Here is a 22,590-nt window from a genome sequence, read left to right as displayed (position 1 = left end):
TAAAGATTGTACTCTTTGGGGCATCCTAGGCCTATGTAGTAGTCTCAGGTTGGGCTCTCAAAGAAAGGAACTCTGAGACAGACTTGTGTATGGAATGTTTATTAAGGACTCCCTGAGGACCAACAACTTAAGAAGAAGGGCCAGGGAGCAGTCTGAGTAGAGGGAGGAGCTTGCAGCCCTGAAGACAGCCTTCGCCAACCCCATGGAGAGCTCTGGAATGAAAAATGGCTCAAAGTTATCCCACTGTTTGGCTGCAACAACAGAGTCATTATACCTCCTGCCTTTATTGGTAATTGGATATGGGCTGCCTTGGGAAGGACCTGACCTTGCGTTAGGGGGCCATTTATAGCTAAGACAATCCCTGAAGTGTTCAGTTACATTTCCACCAGTGTGGTTGGGGCCACAAGTCCATCCTTGAAGCCAGGTTTTGGTGTCATAACACCATGTCCTCTGCAGCAGTTTTTGTGAAAACCTGCTAAGGGAAAGCTTTGGAAGGACAGAAGATCAGGGCCACCGGCATTAGGGGAAATGTGGCAGGGCTAGTACAAGTTTTGTCATTCACTATGCATAAGAGGACCTAAGGGTGGTTGCTAAGAGCACAGATTCTAGAGCCAGACTGCTGGATTTGTATCCTCAGTTCTGCTACTTCCTTACTGGGTAGCCTTGGTCAAGTTATTTCACCTCCTTGTGCTTTTTTTTTTTTTAATGAATCCATAGTAGAATCTTCCTCATAGGACTGTTATAAAAATTAAATGACTTAATATAAATTGTTTAGAATAGTGTCATGCACATAGCATGTACCCTGTTGAAAAATATATAGAGTTTCATAAAGACTCTGAATGCAAACAAGGTTTTTAGAATTTGTGGAAGTTGCGGGAAACCCAAAGGAAGTTGAAGGGTTCAGATACCTATGTGTATACTGAACAATGCAAATGAGCAAGGAAGCACTAGAGGAAAATAATACAAATCACAGAGAAAAAATGTCCAATCAACATTAAAATCAAAGGGCAATAAACAAAATAAGTTGAGAACATGACGGAGAAGTTGGTTCTCTGAATATTGTCAATATTTAAAGGATCTTACTTGAAGCAAAATTGCTTCAGATTCCCATTCCGTTATCCCATTATATATCACTTTCCTCCTGCCCACTATTTAAGCCCCAACCCCCTAGTGACCAACTGCCAGGAATTGTCATTATAGCGCACGTTTCAAATGCAAATATAGTACCTCTATTAATAGAACATAAATGTTGCCACGAAGCAGATCAAAATGAGACAAGATCGCTATATCAAAGATGTGCACAAGCACATTATTCCATCAAGTGGTGGCTGACAACAAAGAGAATGTGCTGCAAGAGAAAAGGTGAGTGTCCAAACCCATAAGCATACTATTGAGAAAATATACACTCCCATCCTCTTTCTCAATGTGCCATCAAGTGTCCCAAGGGGAAAAAAGAATAGCTGGCAGAAGTGTAATAGAACTGTCAAAAATACAGATTGCAGACCCTAATGATGTACACAAAAATCACATGTTTTCAATAACATAAAAATGAAGAAAAATTGGACTGTGTCATTCCACTTAACTGACAATGATCTTTAGTTCTGACTGACTGAAAGTCCTGCCACTCTCCGACCCATGTGAGCAGGACTTCTCCCCAAACTCGTTTGCCTTGATATGTTTACACTGAGGACTGTAGGATTCTCCATCCAAATCTGTTGAGGATGGAGTTGTCTTTAGTCAATAAATGTCAAGGCCACTTGTTTGCCTTCTTAGTGTGTGTGTGGTTCTGGGTTGTATTGGATGTGGGAATTCCTCTCCTGGCTTCCCAGGGTAATAGCACATCTTTGAAAGGTGGCTATGCTTCTGAAAAAGCACAGAACCAGAAGAAAAGAGGAAGATCTGTTCCCCAAGTTCAGAGCCCCATTTTTAGCTGCTATACCAACAATGGGAGTATTATTCTCATCCTTCCATTAGAAGGATCTATTGTTCTCTGGTTACAACAAGAGTGAGCTAAACAGCAGCTGGGAGGCCCTGGCCCTTCCTCCACTAGGCCTAAGCAATGAATATGAGAAATGGGCATTATTGGCATAGAGGGTCTGATTGTTGAGAGTCACAGTTTAGTCGGAATGACGCCTGGCATTTTGCTAGAGGGAATAGTTGAAAGGTGATGCTGCTCCGGGATTAGGGCGGATCCAGGATTAGGGCGGATCCTGCTGGGATTAAGACGTATCCTGCTGCCCGCTACTTTGGAGTTCCCGTTGAGTTCTCTTGGGGTTGCAGGAGAATGCGCGCACGCAGAGCCAAGCGAAGGGAGTGTGTTCCTGGGAAGTGTGTGTAGAGTGTCGGTGAGAGTTCGGGAATAAAGAGTTGCTGTTTGAACCTACAAGGCTTTGTGGCGGCTCGGTTATTTTGTGCCCAGACAGACTGCGGCATCTGATAGTTGTGGACAGACAGTGTTGATAGAGATGGGAGCATTGGATGCACTTTTTAAAAACAAAATATTATCTGCTGGGGTAGTAAGAGAAGGCTGAACTGTTAAAATAATTGCTATCACCAACAATTTCCTATATTTTGGCATATTAAATAACAAAGTTTTGCATATAATTTATAGATGATTAATCTATTTGCTAAGTCTTTGAGTCAATTTTCAAGATATTCTCCTTTTTTTTTCATGTTTTGATTTTTGTGCTTCTTTTCTGCACTTCAAACTCTCAGATTCCCTATAATATATGATGCCCACACCGTACAGTGCTTACCTTCTTCTATGGGGTTACTGTGAACACTGAAACATTGCTCCTGGGGGCGATACCTGGGAGCCTCAGGTCATAATATCTTCCTCAATCAACTATGTGTATTTCTGTTTAAATGTATATTATTAATGATGAACTGTTGATTCTTTAACATTGAATTTGTGAACAACAGCACTATAAATCATGCCTAAATGAAGCTTATTTAACACATCTTTTTTCTCTGTTAGGCACATCACAATCTTGTACTTAGAAATACTAGACGGCTCTTCAGAACCACAATGGAGAGGACCCACTTTTTTTTTTTTTTTTTTTCCCCAGTGCCAGGGATTGAATCCAGGACCATGTGCATGTGCTCTACCATAGACCCACATCCCTCAGCCCTTGGGGCCATTTTCAATGGTGTAAAAGGGCCAGAATGTAGCTCAGTGGTACAGATGCTTAGCATGCATGAGGCCCTGGTTTCAATCACCAGCAGTAAGAAAAACAAAGAACAAAGAAACTACAACAAACCTAGTGTGGTAGTGCATACCTGTAATCCCAGAAACTCTGGAGACTGAGACAGGAGGATGGCAAGTTCAAGATCAGCCTCAGTAATATAATGAGGCTAAGCCTCAGCAACTTAGTTGCCCTAAGCAATTTGTCTCAAAATAAAAAACAAAAAGGGCAGGGGTTATAGCTCAATGGTAAAGTACTTCTGGATTAAATGTACAGAACTCCCCCCACCTCACCCCCAAAAAGAACTAAAATAAAAAATAGCATAATCACCAAAAAAAAAATCACCAAAAAAGCAAAGAACATAGTACTAAATATACTGTACATTGGAAGGACCTTTTTTAATGGTATAAGAGCTCTGTCTGACCTCATCTGGGAATGTGCATTGCTGTGTTTATGGTGAGTCAATTTTTTTTACTTTGTGTGTATGTCCTCGAATGACTGCAAAAGCACTGTGAGAATTGATTTTGGGATCACAATTAAATTTTAAGGAGTAGGCAAATTCACAAATACAGAATCTGGGAATAATGAGGATCATCTGTAAACACATTAGATAATGTGAATATTTTGTGGGTGAAATCTTGCAGTGGGACTAGAGATCAAGAAAACATAATACGATCAGCTCTCAAAGAATAGAAAATTATATTCTAAGGGTACTTGGGGATGTATTAAGCCTTCACATACAAAGATGACACTGCCACATTCCCTAATCCACTGTCATTAGAACATGTGCTGGGAAATGAATTAGCTCTAAACCAGTTGTTCTCAAGCTCTGGTCCTGTTGGACCCGCAGCATTAGAATCACTTTTTTATAAATGCCAATTCCCTGGATCCACTCCAGACCTACAGAATCAGAAACTCTAGTTGAGGGGGTCTGATAATCAGTGTTTTTTTTTTTTTAACTTTAAAAATTTTTTAAATTCTAATTTGTTATATATGACAGCAAAATGCATTACAATTCATATTACACATATAGAGCACAATTTTTCATATCTCTGGTTGTATACAAAGTATCTTCACACCATTTGTGTCTTCATACATGTACTTAGGGTAATGATAGCCATCTCATTCCACCCTCTTTTTTACCCCAATAACCCCTCCTTTCCCCTCCCACCCCTTTGCCCTATCTAGAATTTGTCTAATCTTCCCATGTTCCCCCTCCCAACCCCACTATGAATCAGCCTCCTTATATCAGAGAAAACATTAGCATTTGGTTTTTGGGAATTGGCCAACTTCACTCAGCATTATATTCTCCAACTCCATCCATTTACCTGCAAATGCCATGATTTTATTCTCGTCTATTGCTGAGTAATATTCCATTGTGTATATATATATATATACCACATTTTTTTCATCCATTCATCTATTGAAGGGAATCTAGTTTGGTTCCACAGTTTAGCTATTGTGAATTATGCTGCTATAAACATTGATATGGCTGTGTCCCTATAGTATGCTCTTTTTAAGTCCTTTGGGTATAGACCAAGGAGTAGGACAGCTGGGTCAAATGGTGGTTCCATTTCCAATTTTCTGAGGAATCTCCATACTGCGTTCCATATTAGCTGCACCAATTTGTAGTCACCAGCAATGTAGGAGTGTGCCTTTTTCCCCACATCCTCGTCAACACTTATTGTTGTCTGTGTTTATAATAGCTGCCATTCTGACTGGAGTGAGGTGAAATCTTAGAGCAGTTTTGATTTGTGTTTCTCTAATTGTTAGAGATGTTGAACATTTTTTTCATATATTTGTTGACTGATTGTATATCATCTTCTGAGAGGTGTCAGCTCAGTTCCTTGCCCCATTTATTGGCTAGGCTATTTTTTTTGTTTTGTTTTGTTTTTTGGTGTTTAGCTTTTTGAGTTCTTTATATACCCTAGAGATTAGTGCTCTATCTGATGTGTGAGTGGTAAAAATTTGCTTCCAAAATGTAGGTTCTCTATTCACCTCACTGATTGTTTCTTTTGTCGAGAAGAAACTTTTTAGTTTGAATCCATCCCATTTATTGATTCTTGATTTGAAATCTTGTGCTATAGGAGTTTTATTAAGGAAGTTGGGGCCTAATACAACATGATGGAGATTAGGGCCTACTTTTTCTTCTAATGGGTGCAGTGTCTCTGGTTTAATTCCTAGGTCTTTGATCCACTTTAAGTTGAGTTTTGTGCATCATGAGAGATAGGGGTTTAATTTCATTTTGTTTCATATGGATTTCGAGTTTTTCCAACATCATTTGTTGAAGAGGCTATCTTTTCTCCAATGTATGTTTTTAGTGCCTTTGTCTAATATAAGATAACTGTAATTATGTGGGTTAATCTCTGTGTCCTCTATTCTGTACCATTGGTCTACCAGTCTATTTTGGTGCCAATACCATCCTGTTTTTGTTACTATTGCTCTGTAGTATAGTTTAAAGTCTAGTATAGTGATGCCACCTTCTTAACTTGTCCTGCTAAGGATTGCTTTAGCTATTCTGGGTCTCTTATTTTTCTAGATGAATTTCATGACTGCTTTTTCTATTTCTATGAGGAATGTCATTGGGATTTTGATTAAAATTACTTTAAATTTGTATATTGCTTTTGGTAGATCTTTCCATCTTCTAAGGTCTTCTTTAATTTCTTTCTTTGCGTTCTATAGTTTTCGTTGTGTTGGTCTTTCATCTCTTTCATTAGGTTGATTCCCAAGTATTTTATTTTTTTAGGCCATTATAAATGGGATAGTTTTTCTCATTTCCCTTTCAGAGATTTGTCACTGATATTCAGAAATATCTTTGATTTATGGGTGTTGATTTTGTATCCTGCTACTTTGCTTAATTTGGTTCTAGAAGTTTTTTGGTGGAAGTTTTTGGGTCTTCTAGGTATAGAATCATATTGTCAACAAATAGTGCTAATTTGAGTTCTTCTTTTCCTATCTGTATCTCTTTAATTTCTTTCATCTGTCTGGTTGCTCTGGCTATGTTAAATAAAAGTGGTGAAAGAGATCATCCCTGTCTTGTTCCAGATTTTAGAGGGAATGCTTTCAGTTTTTCTTCATTTTGAATGATGTTGGCCTGGGGCTTACCATTGATAGCTTTTATGATGTTAAGATAGGTTCCTGTTATCCCTAGTTTTTCTAGCATTTTGAACATGTATAGGTGCTATATTTTGTTGAATGCCTTTTCTGCATCAATTGAGATGATCACAATTCTTATCTTTAAGTCTATTGATGTGATTAATTGCATTTACTGATTTCCATATGTTGAACCAGCCTTTCATCCCTGGGATGAACCCCACTTGTTCGTGGTACACTATCTTTTTAATATTTTTTTTGTATTTGATTTGCCAGAATTTTATTAAGAATTTTTACATCTATGTTTATTATCAATATTCGTCTGAAGTTTTCTTTCTTCGATGTGTCTTTGCCTGGTTTTGGAATCAGGGTGATATTGGCCTCATAGAATGAGTTTGGAAGTGTTCCCTCTTTTTCTATTTCCTGAAATAAATTGAAGAGTATTAGTTCTTCTTTAAAGGTCTTGTGGAACTCAGATGTGTATCCATCTGGTCCTGGGCTTTACTTGGTTGGTAGGTTTCTGATGGCATCCTCTATTTCCTTGCTTGAAATTGATCTGTTTAAATTGTGTATATCATCTTGATTCAATATGGGCAACTCATATGCCTCTAGAAATTTGTTGATGCCTTCAATAGATAATCTGTGTTTTTAAAAGCCCTCCAGGAGATTCTGCCTTGTGCTCAAGGTTAAGAACAGGAACTCAAAGCCATTCCAATTACCTATCCCCTCTTGTTAATGGCCTGCAGGAAGCCTGATTTATTATCTTTTGATGTGGACAGAGCTGGGCTTGATAGAAGAATTCCACTTCCGTCAGACTGATGGTGCATGCCTGTAATCGCAGTGACCTGGGAGAAAGAGGCAGCAGGATTACAAGTTCAAGGCCAGCCTTAGCAACTTAGCAAAGCCTTCAGCAACTTAGGGAGAGTCTCTCTGTCTGTCTGTCTGTCTGTCTGTCTGTCTGTCTCTCTCTCTCTGTACTGGGTATTGAATCCAGGAGGCACACTACCACTGAGCTACATCCCTAGCCCTTCCTCCTTCTTCTCCTCTTCCTCTTCTTCCTCCCCCTCCTCTCCTCTTTCTTCTTATTTTTTGAGACACGGTTTTGCTGAGTTGCTGGGGCTAACCTGAAACTTGTAATCCTCTTGCCTCAGCCTTCCAAGTTGCTGGGATCACAGGTGTGTGCCACTGCAATTACCCTAAGAATCTCTTTCAGCTGGCTTGCTAGGGGTTTTAAAGACTTTATTCGAAAAATGGGTAAATACCAGGCTACTGCCAACCATGCCTCCAGCTTCTCCCTGGTTTAGCTGAGGGAGAATATAGGTCTCAATTTGTCAACCTTTTATCTTGAGCCAAACAGTAACTAAAACAAAAATAGAGTCTAGCAGGTTGTAGTCAAAGATTGGAATTTTCCATATTGAAAGGATTTTTTCCCTTCAAAGTTGCCTGTTTTTGGTTCATGCTATGATTTGGATATGGTTTGTATGTGTTCCCAGAGGTTCAAGGGTTAGGTCCTCACTGTGGTAGGGTAGAAGTGATAGGAATTTTAAGAATTGGGGCCTTAAGAAAACTAGGGGCATACCCTTGACAGTGATTATGTTTCTCTGGTTTCTGGTCTTGCAAAGTGATCTTTTATTCTGAACTACTGCCATTTGTAGCGCATGCATTTGAATGTCCTGAACTGTGAACAAAATAAACCTCTTTTCTGTATAGAGTTAACCAGCTTCAGGCATTTTATTGTAGTAATGGAAAACTGACTGATACAGTTTCTCTGTAAGGACTGTAGTTCATCTTTGGCTGTATGCAGTAAGCCTGTCTTCTATTTAGACTGCTGGAGTCATTGTGTAGACTTGCTGTGCTGCCAATGTGTAATGGGCTCTGTTTCAATCTCTAATCCTTTCCCCTAAGCAAAATTGGGAAATTCCCTAACACAGATTTCAAGATACCTCACTAGCCTTCCCTGAACTTCCTTTTACTCCAACCCATCTTAATGTTTTGTTTATCTATACTTCAACTTAGATTCTGCTCAGTTAGACAAACTGATGGCCATTTCCTTCCCCAAGTGATTAGGCTCTTCCTATTTCCCCAAACCTGGTCTTTTTCTTTCCACCAAATCCTCAAACATTTCAAATCTCTCTTAAAGATTCATCTCTAAGAAACCAAATCTTGCTGATCCCCATCTGGCTCCAATTACCTCATTTATTCCAAGATCCTCTTTCTCCTCCAGGCATAGAGTTATATAAATTTTTGGCCTAGAGAGTCATCTTGTTTTTATGTGATGAGTTTGAGATCTCTAAGCTAGTCAAGGGACAGAGCCAAGATTAGAACCTTTTAATTTCTTTTATCTCCATCACCACCACCACCACCATCATCATCACCATCTCTTCAGTATTCTCTACACAGTTTTGAGTAATGATTGCTTGGATCCTTAAAAAAAATGTTTTTGAAATAGAGCTCTTCACTGTGTTGCTCAGACTCATCTCAAACTTGTAATCCTCCTTCCTCAGCCTCCTGAGTAGCTGAACTCTTTTTCTTTCTATCCCAAATGATTGCTGTTTCATCACTCAGTGTGTGTCCATCATGCTTACACTTCAAGGAGGCCAGAGTTTGTGCAATGGAAGAAGCATAGACATTGATGCAGGAAATCCAAAGATTTACATATGAAATTTCAGATATTAAAATACAACTTACTGAACTGAAAGAACAGGAAAGCTAAGGACCATACTGATCATAATATCAGGAAATGTGACCCTACTCTTGCCTAATAGAAGTCATAGGAGTCCATGAGAATGAAGATTCTAAATTCCGATGGGCCTGTCAATTGCTGATAGGGTGCTGTGCTAACCTTGGCTATTGTACACCTGACAGCAATGAACTCCTGACTCTAGCTAACCCAATATGACTGGCAGCTCCACTACTTGTCCTGTAGGGGCTAAAATGGTGAAGTGATATAAAGCAAGTGCCTCCGTGGTCCTGTTGATGAAGCTGAGAGAATGAAGCAGAACTTCAGAAAAGCAGAGATGAGAGGCAGTAATCTTGGGTCCAGATTCACACCCCACCTCTTTGTGTGGTCTATACCAAACCCAGTAAAACCACCAGATCCCTTCTCCCCGCACGCATCACACTTGAACCAGTTGAATGTGTTTCTTTTGCAACCAAGAAGCCTTGACTAAGGCCCTCATCTTCTCCATGGAGCTGAAAGATGAACCAGGGTTGCCAAGGACTCAGGACTTTGTTTCTTCTCTTAGGAGGCCATGCTTATCAGTCTGATCTTCTGTGATCAGATCTCACAGTCACGGTTATTTTTCTCAGTCCCATCCCCCATCCAGGCAAACACAGCAACCATCCCCAGTCTTCAGCCTTCACTAACTTCATTTCCTCTCAGTTACTTCCTTCAGAAGAACTGAGAGGAGGCTTATTTGGTTGGGGACAGAAACAAGCTCAAAGCTTTGTTAATGTGAATCTAACTGGCCTTTAGCTTTTTGCCTTTCCCTACCTGTGGGAGGCAGAAGGGTTATTGGTCCAGCTTTCCTAACTAGCACCCCACTGTCATGATTTTTGACATTTTCACATAAACCTGTATAAATATTTTCTTAATTTAAAAAAATGGACTTTCTTTTATCTTCACCTATGACATTCGTGAGACCCCTATGGGTTTGCTATACATATTGTATTTTTTCTAATATATATTAAAATGCAAAACTATTAAAATAAAAAAATTTACAACTTTATAACATCTTTTAAAAATATTTTTAGTTGTAGATGGACATAATGCCTTTATTTTGTTTATTTAGTTTTATGTGGTGCTGGGGATCAAACCTAGTGCCTCTCATGTGTTAGGCAAGTGCTTTACCACTGAGCCACAACCCCAGCCCCCACTTTATATCATCTTAAGAAACATTAATATGGGTGTGGGTTTTAGGGCCAGACCGACCTGGTTTCAGGTCTTAGCTCTGCTTCATAACACTTATATGTCTTTGGATGAGCCACTTTCTCTGGACTCCATTTTGAAGCTCAGTGATAGAGCACTTGCCTAGCATGTATAAGGGTTTGATCCAGAAACACAAAATAAACACACTACAATTTTGCCATAAGTGTGTATTCCTTAGAATCAGATTGAGGGTTAGATGGGATAAATGTATGTATTTACTTATTTAATGTTTTTTTTTTTTTTTTTTTAAGAGACAGGGTCTGTCTATGTTGCCCAGTCTGGCATCAAACTGTTGGGCTCAAGTGATCCTCCTGCCTCAGTCTCCTAAGTACCTGCAACTGCAGGCATAAGCACCACATCTAGCTTTTTAAATTTTTTAAAAATGGAATAAATTTAAACATAGTGAATTTCCACTGCTTAGCACAAGCCCCAGCATACAGTAGGTCCTCAGGTGATGTTAACAATTACTGGCAATACTATAACCCTCTGCTCCACTTTGTCTATTTCTCTTTATTTCCTTTTTTTCCCTTCTCAATCTGTTTGAAACAGACACCAGCATGAAATGGGTTTGTTTACTTAAGTATATGAAACGAGTACAAATCCCTTCAGCATAGAGATCTGGCTGTGGTGCATCTTCTAGTTCCAGGTTTATAGTATCTAGTGATGTGACTTGTCACCCCATTGTGCTTAGGCGGCTGAGATAATGGCAGTTTGTTACCATACAGTTTCCAAGGTGTTCAGAACCCTCGTGGACATTCTATAATGTCTCAATTAGGTGTGAATGAACAAATGTAATGTCCTCGTTTTTCTGGTGGGGAACCAAGGACACTCTAAATGGCACTTGGTTCACAGGCCAAGATACTGCCTTAGAACATTCCCATATTGACTTGGAAGGTGTTCATGGAAGTAAGCAAAAAAATGTTCTATGCACAAATAAATCTGTGGACACTGAATTTTAAAAAGTTAAAACAGATTTCTGCAAGACCTGTCAATCTTTAATAAAAATGATATGAATTATGATTCTTCAACAGAGAGAGAAAGCATATATCATTTTCAAAATCTGACCATTAAGTATACCTACTTAGGAATTCTTTTTTGGGGGGAAGGGGTGGGTACTGGAAATAAAACCAGTACCCACCCCTTTTTATTTTATTTTATTTTATTTTTTATTTTAAGACAGAGTCTCACTAAGTTGCTCAGGTGGGCCTTGAACTTGCAATCTTCCGGTCTCAACCTCCCAAGGTCACTAGGATTGTAGGCATGTGCCGTCATGCCCAGCTCTACTTAGGAATTCTTAAGATAAGAATTCTGTTTTTTTTTGTTTTTTTTTTTGGGGGGGGTTGCCTTTGTCAATGCTTTATTCACTCAAATCACTCAAAACAATTTCATTCTATAGGTTCTTAATCAAGAAAATGACAACCCTTAATGCACTGCAATAAACATAATAAATTCACAGCAAACAATTCTAGATTAATTCTAAGTAATGCAAACCTGCTTAATCATGACAGGCTCATGACAGACATTTACTGAGTCAAATTATGTGTGAAGACTAAAGATAGGAATTCTTAAGATCCTCAGAACACTAGTTTGGGAAGCAGTACCTTCACTGATTATATTGGCATGAATTCTACCCCTCCAACTCCCTTCTGTTATAAAAGCAAACTGTTCTTTCTTGCTAAAACCAAACCAAAAAATATCTGAAATAATGCTACCCCCAGATCACTTAGTCCTAACCTAAAAATTAAGATTTAATTCTTGTACTGCTTATTGCCACATGCCTGGAGAATTAATATCCTCTATAGCTTATCTTTTTATTTTATCTTATTATATATGGTCACAATACCTTCATTTACTTACTTATTTTTATGTGGTGCTGAGGATTGAATCCAGTGCCTCAAAAGTGCTAGGCAAGCACTCTACCACTGAGCTACAACCCCAACCTCATAGCTTATCTTTGATCACCTACCTGTTTGCTGATATATAATATTTCAACTCTCATTTTGGTTCTTAACTTCTTTGGTTAATTTGAAATTTTTCCTTTTCAAAAATTTTTGAGAACTTTGGGCTGGGGTTGTAGCTCAGTGGAAGGGCACTTGCCTTATATGTGTGAGGCATTGGGTTTGATCCTTACCACATAAAAATAAACAAATAAAATAAAGGCATTCTGTTCATCTACAACTACAAAAAATTTTAAAAAAATTTTTGAGAACTTGAAATAACATGAGAAATCACTTCAAATTTTAAATAATAAATATTGATTGAAAGAAGAAATGCATATATACCTTATCCAGAAAGAAAGACAAATCATGCAGACTTAATCAAAAAGACTGAAAGACAATGACACTTCTAAAGTGGTTCTGACAAATGGAATCAAAGAATCTCATCTCTTGACACAGTCTATTTTTCAACTCTGAAGTGATTTCTTTATGTGGTTTGTTGTTCTTTTTACAGAGCTGTGGATCAAACCAAAGCCTTGAGTATGTTAGGCAAGGAATCTATCATGAGCAACATGTCCAGTTCTCCTTTGTTTTAGTTTACAGATGAGATGTATTATGAATCCTTGGAATTATCTTGACTCTGTTTCTTATTTGGGTGTGGGTTGGGTTTTTTTTGTTTTTTGTTTTTTGTTTTTTGTTTTTTTTTGGTACTGGGGGTTTAACTCAGGGGTGCTTTACCACTGAGCCACAATCCCTAGCCCTTTTAAATTTTTATTTGGAGACAGGGTCTTGTGAAGTTGCTTAAAGCCTCACTAAGTTGCTGAGGCTGTTCTTGAACTTGTGATCCTCCTGCCTCAGTCTCCGAGCTGCTGGGATTATAGGCATGCACTACTGCACTTGGCCCTCATTTGAATGTTTAATATAAAACACCTCGGGGGAACAAAAGAAAATGATAAGTATTGAAGCATCTGATTTAGAAATATGAAGTATATCCTAAAATACCTAACCACAGAGAGAACTCCTTTATTATACCACAGTGGGAGATCAGAACTAATCCCAGGTTATAGACTCACCTTGATTATATCAGACTTTTACTTAGCAAAGTGGCCATGTTAAGGATTGACAAGAAGTTTTCTCCTGCAGATGAGGCTTCCTTGTTAGAAGAGGAATGAAGCACAGTTAATGGAAAGAACCTGAAAAAGAGATAGTGTGATTAAAAGAGGACTCATGCTTTGTTCATTTTTGCTTTTTTTTTTTTTTTTTTGGAACCAGGGATTGAACTCAGGGGCACTTAACCACTGAGCACATCCCCAGACCTTTGTTTGTGTTTTGTTTAGAAACAGGGTCTCACTGAATTGCTTAACACCTCAATAAATTGGTAAGGCTGGCTTTGAACTTGTGTGATCCTCCTGAACCACTGGGATTACAGGCATTTTTGCTTTCTGAAAAGGTCTGAGACAGCTTGAAAGAAAAACATGCATATTATAAAGTTAGAATCAGATTTTTTTTTTATTTGAAGTACTAGGGATTGAACAAGGGCCTCCTGCATGCTAGGTAAGTGTTTCACCACTGAGTAACATCCCCATCCCTTTTTATTTCATTGTGAGACAAGGTCTCACTAAATTGCCCAGGTTGACCTCCAACTTTCGATCCTCCTGCCTCAGCCTTTCCAGCAGCTGGGATTACAAACATGAGTCACCATGCTAGGCCTTTTAGATTTTTATCTATTTCTGAATCATGCCTCATGTTAACTGGGGGTCATTTGGGACTCATTTATACATTGCTCTTACTTCAGGACCCAGCTGATGAAGACTGTCATTAATGAATAGGAAACATTGATGATAGCTAGAGCAAAAGAAAAAAGAACACAGTGAATTGTGCATATGATTCTCAAATCTTTTGCCTGGAAGTAACACTTCCACTCATATTTTGTTGACCAAAGTAAGTTATCAGGTTATGCCTCATTTTAAAGGACATAAGGATGAAGAAGTTCCCTAAGAGTTTTATGTCAGAACAATAATTATCAGAATCCCATAGCCTCAAACTATATCCCTTGCCGCAGAGGCTGACACTGTCATGAATGTGATGCACATTTAGATCCTATTATATATTTTTACTATAAATATAGTATACTACATATACAATATAGTTTTCATTTATGTATTTTATAAAATACTTGTGAATGTCATCAAACTTTTTTTTTTTGGAGCAGGGGTTACCAGGGATTGAACTCAGGGGCACTCAGTCACTGAACCACATCACACCCCAGCCCTATTTTATACTTTATTTAGAGGAAGGGTCTCACTAAGTTGCTTAGCACCTCGCTTTTGGGGAAGCTGGCTTTGAACTCGTGGTCCTCCTACCTCAGTCTCCCAAGCTGCGCCACCGAGCCTGGCGTCATCATACTTTTTATAATGTTTTACTTTTGTGTGTGTGTGTGTGTGTGTGTGTGGTACTGGGGATTGAACCCGTGGACTTGCACTTACTAGGCAAACACTCTACAATCCTCAACACTTTAAAAAATTTTTTTGTTTTAAAACAGGATCTTGCTATGTTACCCAGGTTGGCCTTGAAACTTGTGATTCTCCTGCTTCAGCCTCCCAAGTAGTTAAGATTACAAGTGTACACCCTGCAATGTTTTAAAATTTTTAATTAATATTTTACTCTCAGCATTTATCTATGTTGAATCATGCAGATCTGGTTTAATTACTTAATTGTACACTATAAATATGCTGTTATTGGAAGCAAATTACTTCCAAATTTTTTATTATTTCTGTTAGTTTTAAGCAGGTATTTTTAGGGACAACCATCAATATGCTGCAGGGATAGGTGGAAAGCTGCTCACTGTTTACAAGTCTTCAAAGTTATTATTATTATTTTATTTAAGTAAGGCCCTCTAGAGAAACTTATAAGGAACCAGCCAGAATCTCTGAGTCACTCTGACCCACCCTTTCTATATGACCTAGAATAAACTTTGCTCATTATAATACTAAATTCTCCACCCAGAGGCATTTTTGTTGGCCATTTTTTGAACATGAAATGTATAAAGAACATTATCTCCAACTGAGCCCAGGAATGTTTCCACCTCTACATGTGGTAATGAGCCTTCCTTATATGAATATGCACAAGTCTCCCAATAAAAGTCCCTTGCTTGGGGAGCCACTGCATTGAGAAATATCTCCAGTGCTCCCCTTACTTGCTGCAAGTGACAAAGTTTCCTTCAGTCATTTATTTCCTGATTGTACTTAGGGGCTTCGCATTCACCAAGGGCAAATCCATTGCATTCAGTTATATTACTAATAGTGGGGTATTGTAAAATATGTTTGGGAAATTCCCTGGTATTCTTTCTCAATTGGGTTTAATAATACAAACACTAATGTCATAATGCAACCACTGTATGTAATAAATCAACTTCTCTCCTGTGCAAGTAGATAGAATGATACTAGTTATATGCCATCCTTGGAAACAGTTATTCTAGTTCTATGCTCTATAGTTCAGAAGAAGAATGTCAGTTTGAGAAAGGTCATTCAGAACTCTAAAGTAGATGTGAGGTCTCAAACTACAAATATTTCCAAACTTGCTAGATATTTTCAAATTATTCTAAAAAATGAACCTTGTGATTTACCCTTCTGTCAGATGTGTATGAGTTCTCATTTTTCTATGTATGAACCAATGCTTATTATTGTCAGACAGTTTAATTATAGTCAGTCTCATGGGTGTGATATATTGTCTCATTATCAGTTGAGGTTGCATTTCCTTGATTACTAGTCAAGTGAAGCAATTTTTTCATATCTGACTATTCAGTTTCTTTTTCTGTTCATTATTGGTTCAAACGTCTGATTCATTTCTCTGTTTTTTTTTTTTTCTGTTGATGTATAGTAGTTCTTTATACCTTTTGAATCTGTTGCTTCACCTGTTACATATATGGCCACCTTCAGGTGATTCTGATATATCTTCCACCTATACATCATCCACAACCACCATGGACATGACTTCTATCTCAAACATTTTATATTTCTATGTATTGACTCTCTCTTTCCAGGTATGTACCCGTTAGTGCTTGGGCTTTCTCTCTCTCTCTCTCTCTCTCTCTCTCTCTCTCTTTTTCTTATCCAAGCTAGGAAATTTTAAACAATACTACAAAGAGTTTTATTAAATATAGAGCTCCTTTTTTACTGTTGTTGTTGTTGCACTCCTGGGATTGAACCCAGAGGTGCGCTACCATTGAACTATATCCCCAGTTCTTTTTATTTTGAGACAGAGTTTTTTAAGATGCCTAGGCAGTCCTAGAATTGCAATCCTCCTGCCTCAGCCTCCTGAGCTTCTGGGAGTATAGGCATGAGTCACTGTGCCTGGCTAGATGCATTTCATATATTCCTTCTATTTCTAAGTAACTCCTTCTGTGAACAGAGGTCATGTTCTAATCTTACCTAAATTGCAAGTGATATTTGAATGGACAGATCTGTATAAGGCTGGTTTGATGAAATACATTTAAATTGTTTTTTAAAGCTGAGGCTGTCCAATGCCTTCCTCATAGAGGCTGTCTTTGACCCATCGGCCAGTAGACCTGTTAAAAATAAGCTGACTACTTATTTAAATGAAACTGGATTTGTGGTCACCTTTGAACAGACCAAGGCTGAGCTATCAGTGGTGCCCGGTTCCCATGAATTGGCAGTAGTATCTTGAAAAGGGAGAATTAGCTTAAAAGATGTTCTAAGTGCAAAAATAGTGTAGTAATTACAGGAGTGAGTGGAGAGTCAAACTTTTCTTAAAATATCAACCTTACTAAAATAGACTGAGTGTGGTGGTGTGTTAGGATCATGAAGTTACTCGTGGTATTTTTTTCTCTATTTTCCAAATGTCCTATAATAGATTTATACTCTATTAATTATTTAAAAAATCATAATGAGAACCAAAACTGAAATGTAACCCATTAGGATTCTCTATTTCTCAAGCAGGCAGGTGTTTGCTTTATGTGGGAAGAGAAATCAAAGGCAGAAAAGTGTAAGGGTCCTTCCCATTTGCAGGATTTGAAAGTAAAGTTGAAAGTGCTGGAATGCTGCAGGCTTTTCTAGGTTGTGAGAGGAATTAGCCAAACGCTGAGAATGAGAATGTATTGAAAAATTACTGGTGAAGGAAGGGGAGGAGTGAAAAGAAGCAAGAAAGGAAAATGGTGGCTTGGCCAAGTTCAAGGGTATCCTGGAATAGAAAGCAACATTTGAGAAAAAAACATCTTCTTGATTATTGGGAATATGCAAAGAGCTCCTCTTTAATATGCAGGGCATTCAAAGCAGGGAGAACGAGATGTTTATGTTCCATAAAAATATAATTAATTAAATAAACCAGTTTAGCTTTTGACAAGTCTCTGCTAGCCATGTGCTTCTGCTTTGGCTCATGGGTGCTTTGTATTCAATATAATCATGCAATGAAATTATTCTCAATGTGTTGTCATCTATGTCTTCAGTGTTTCTCATAAATAGCCAACATTTTTCTCCTGTATTTATTTTTGGGTTTTTGATACTAGGGATTGAACCCAGGGGCGATTAACCACCGAGGCACATCCCTATCCTTTTTTATTTTTTATTTTGAGACAGGTTATCACTAAGTTGCTGAGGCTGGCCTCAAACTAGTAATCCTCCTGCTTCAGCCTCCCAAGTCCCTGGGATTACAGGAGTCCACCACCACACCAGAATCTCCATATTTATTGACATATAGAGAAAAAGACACTCATGATATAAAATAAAAAAGAATGCAATATAAGATTATATATATATATATATAGGGCTGGGGTTGTGGCTCAGTGGTACAGTGCTCACCTAGCATGTTTGAGGCACTGGGTTTTTATCCTCAGTACCACATAAAAATAAATAAAATAAAGGTGTTGTGTCTATCTACAAATAAAAAATATATTTTAAAAAGATTTTATATATAGTATAATCTTGATCTTATTAAAAGTCTCTCATACTGATTTATATGAATCATTACGAGAGAGAATGTGCTGTAGAGTAAAAAGCATGGTCTTGCTGTCAGGAAAGACAAGGGTATGAATATTGTCTCTGCCACTTACTAGCCACTTGTCTGAACTTGGGCAAGTTTCTTAAAATCTCTGACCTCCATTTGTTTTGTCTGCCAGATAGAGGGGAGTCAGGGGAAGGATCACATTTATTTTAGGAAAATTAAATTAGAATACATTGAATAGAATACTTGACACACAGAAAGCACTTGATAAATGATCTTATTATTTTGAGAAGAAAATATAAAAAGTCAGCTTCCTGTGTGTAAGACTGTGTAGTTGCATGGGCTCCATACTTGGTTTAACAACCAACAACAACAACTCTGCTGTTGCCCTCTTTTGATAATTTTAGAACAAGGAGACTTATATTTTCATTTTTCACTAAGCCCTACAAATTTTACTCATGCACATGCATTTGCATGTGCAGCAAAACATTAAAAAGCAATAAACCAAAATATAAACAGTGTTTATAAAAGCTGGCTTTTATTTTATTTTCTCCCTTATCCTTCTGAATAATCTATATTTTCTATAATGAACATATATTACTTTTCTGATGAGGAAAAATAAGTGAATATGTACATGTTCTTTTATAAAATTATCCTCCCCATTTTGCAGATGAGTAAAACCAAGGTAGCACAAAGGAAATGACTCATCTAACATCACACAGCAATCAGTGTCTTGTTATGACAATGCTCAGGAAACTGCACTTCCATTTCTGCACCAACTCGCTTAGGTCTGTGCCACCAACAGTTTTTTTGATAAGAACCTCTTTGGGCATCTGCTTGGTTTGGGGACCCAGCACTACACTCTGCAGCAGGGGGTCCACCTTTGGAAGTTCAGGATCTTAGTATGCACTCATCTGCTGGGACTTACTGCTAGAGGAGGTACAGAAGTAAGAAGCAGGGCTGGGGATGTAGTTCAGTGGTAGACTGCTTGCCTAGCATGTGCAGGGCTGGGTTCAATCCTCAGCACCGGAAGGAAAAAAAAAAAGTCAGAAGTAGAAGCACAATCCCTGTTCTCATAAGGCTTTTAGCAGATTCTAACAGTTGTATATGAAATAGTAACATCAGTAAAACACACAAACTCTAAATGTAAGAACAGTGGTGGAAGCAGAAGAGTAAGAGGTTGCCAAAGGAATAACAAGAACACTTGACACAAAATCTTTTCACTAGGATGTTCACAAAGAAAAAGGCTACAAGCTTTGCTCCTTTTGATTTTCCCCAGATACCATCTGTGAAGGTGTCCAAAGCCGAAGGAGATATAAATGTCGCCGTGAGTATGCATTTTGCATATTCCCTAGTTCACATGTTGAAGATCTTCTTTGACAAACTGCTGAAAAGGTTTATTTCACCTTCACAGTAGCTGCAGCAACAGCTCACCCTGTGCTTTGGCATTTTACCTCTGCACTTTCTCTTCCCGTTTCCTTTGGCTGGTAGTCCAAATCTGAACCATTTTTGCACTGTGGCCCACCTTGAGGGTCTTGTGAACATCCATGCATTTTATCTCTGCTTCCCTGATCCTAACTCCTCCAAGAATTGCACTTACAATTCAAGTTTCTCTCAGCAGTACAGTAAGGAGGTCTTCAAAGACTAGTACCTTTAAGGAACTTCTTATGATATTTCTGGCAGAGGCTCTGGGCTGATGTAAAGGAGAAGAAGGGAAAAGGAGGGTAAAACTGCCAGGCTTATCTCAATGACATTAATATTAGCTTCATGTATTGGGTTCTTCTTCCTTTCTGTCAGGCAGGTAATTCTCTTTACATTCATGATCTGATTTAATTTAATCATCACAATGATCTTTATAAACTAGATGGTGTGTTCCCCATATTTATAGGGTGAGAAGAAGCAAAATAACTTTCAAAAACATAGCTTGTCAAAACCCACAGAATGAGGTGTTGCCCATTGGTAGAGTTTGTGCTTAATGTGCACAAGGCCCTGGGTTTAATTCCCAGCATCAAAAAACCAAAAACAAAATAATAAACAATAATCATAAAACAAAACCCAAACAAAATAAAAAACCCCATATAACATACAATACCAAAATGCACAATCCTTGTGCTAAGCTGGTGTATTTAATTCATGTCTCCTGTCTAATAAATGGAACATAAACATCTCGCTCTCCCTCCTCTGAATGTCCTGCACGTTAAAGAGGAGCTCTTTGCATATTCCCAATAATTAAGAAGATTTTTTTTCAAATGTTGCTTTCTATTCCAGGATACCCTTGAACTTGGCCAAGCCACCATTTTCCTTCCTTGCTCCTTTCCACTCCTTCCCTTCCTTCACCAGTAACTTTTCAATACATGCCCCAGAATTCTGAAGAAAATATAAAATATAAAAAGTTCACCAAGAATGAACCCTAATGTAAGCTATGGACTTTAGGGGACAGTGAAGTATCCAGGTTCATTGTTGCAACATGGTGTGGGATGTTGATAGCCTGGAAGATGGGAAAGTGGTATATAAGAGCAGTCTGTACTGTCTGTGTAATTTTACTGAGAACCTAAAACTACTCTACAAAATAAAGTTCATTAAAACAACAGTAATGGGGGACGCTGGCATAGATAGCTTAGTGACAGTGTTAGCCTAGCATGCACGAGGCCCTGGGTTTGATTCCCAGCAACACAAAGCAGCAGCAACAACAACACAGTTAGGAAATAGTGGGACCATTGCCTTTGGAAGATAATGAGTTATTATTATCAATGACCTATTAAGATTTACTGCATAGCAGCAATAATAACTGTGTATGTGTATGTGTGTGTGTGTGTGTGTGTGTGTGCGCGTGCGTGCACGCATTTGGTATGAGTTAAAGATATATGTTAAGTAGCATCATGTGGAGAAAAATAAGAGTTGGAAGAAAGAATTTTCAAACTGAGTCCTGGTTCTATTACCAGTTGTGTGATCTTGGGCAGGTCACTTTAGTTTTAGATCCCACTTCTGTGAATTGCAACTAGGTCATTGTGAGGGACAAAAGAAATCATGTACAAAGTCCTCTGAACCTGTAAGGAACTATTCCCAGATTAGTTATTACATGCTCACAGATGAATTATTATACTCACACATTCACATGCACTTATCCATGTGGTTAAAGGGGTAACCAGGAAACTTCGATTATAAATCTCTAATTCCACATTCACCACTAAAAAGTCATCTGTGTGTTGAAGGGATTGAATTGATACCTTCATCTTGGAGGAGTTTTTGAATTTTTCATCTCTTATTTCCACTCCACTCAGAACTCCACCACTGTGCTCCCTTTCTATCCAACCAGATCTAGGAACTTGTGCATGATCTCTTTGTCCTTATACCTTTCATGTTGGAAGAGCATAAGAACCATTTCTATGGCCACTTTCTGATGTTCATCCCCCACCCCCACCCCCACCCCAACTGTGAGTCCCCTGTGCTCTTTGGGAAATAGTGCAAAAGGGATATTCAGATTCCTTTGTCTGAGGAAAATTTTGTCAGTAAGAAAGACCCTGTGGGCAAGCATCCCATCTGTTGCTGAAATAAGTGAACATAATTTGCTTTTTAAACTTTCTCATTCATTATTCATATGTATATATATACATATGTGTGTATGTGTATATATATATGTGTGTATATATATATATATATATATATATATACACATGTGAGATGATCTATACATGTATTGAGATATTCATCTCTTACATACCTCATTTCAAGACTTGAAAAACTCCATATAGTTTTGGATTACTTGTGATCCTTAACCCTAACACAATTGTCTAGAATTCAAGTCTGAAGAATGTCCAGAATTCAAGTACCAAGAGGTACCTTAAGGGTTGGCTTGAGAAATGGACAGTGAGCAAGCAGGACAGATTTGAGCAGCTTCATTTTAATCTACTTTATATTAACTTCGACCTAAGATTACATTTAAGAAAAGGGTTTCAATGGTTTAAAAAGTTTGAAAACCACTGAGATCTTGCTCTGTCCTACTGCTGAGATCAGTCATTACCCTATCACATGCCACCAAAAGAGTGCCAAGCGACTTTGAACTTCATCTCAGGGATGAGAGGTGAAAAGTGTTCCACATCAACAGAGGGAGGCTCTCTTTCTAATCAGTCACTGGAGAGTGAGTCACAGTTCAAATCCCCCTACTCTGAATTCGAAAGAACAAAGGGAAATTTTGCTTACCACAACCAAGAGCAAACCCAGGTTTCATGGGGCATTCCCACGAGAGCTGTGTACCCTGAGTTCCTATTTATGTCAAATCAGGCTTTGGCCTGATGAACATCTATCAAGTTAAGAGCAGCAAGAAAAGAAGTGGTAAATATGATTTGGCCACTGCTAAACAATGTTTTGAATAGATCAATTTTGGCCTACAGCTGCCCTGGTCAATATGGTAGTTACTAGCTATTTAAATGTAGCTAACTATTTAAATGTGAATTTGTAAAGATTTAAATAAAATTTAAAATTCAGATCC

At 38.2% G+C, this 22,590-nt stretch overlaps 1 long non-coding RNA gene across 6 annotated transcripts in view; it reads right to left on the bottom strand.

Annotated features, from left to right (window-relative positions):
• Window positions 1-22,590, bottom strand: part of LOC143396613 (uncharacterized) — a 69,977-nt gene that overhangs the window by 24,398 nt on the left and 22,989 nt on the right. For 3 of the 6 annotated variants that reach the window (XR_013091113.1, XR_013091112.1, XR_013091111.1), the window contains one exon: window positions 13,217-13,336. This is a non-coding gene — a long non-coding RNA (uncharacterized LOC143396613). Of the gene's footprint in view, window positions 1-101; window positions 213-235; window positions 1,349-4,414; window positions 7,124-13,216; window positions 13,337-22,590 lie in introns of those variants that run through there. The other 3 variants (XR_013091116.1, XR_013091115.1, XR_013091114.1) reach the window with 3 other exon arrangements.

This window comes from Callospermophilus lateralis, chromosome 4 (assembly GCF_048772815.1).
Source record: "Callospermophilus lateralis isolate mCalLat2 chromosome 4, mCalLat2.hap1, whole genome shotgun sequence".
Lineage (NCBI taxonomy): Eukaryota > Metazoa > Chordata > Mammalia > Rodentia > Sciuridae > Callospermophilus > Callospermophilus lateralis.
This window is presented reverse-complemented; position numbering and strand designations above follow the sequence as displayed.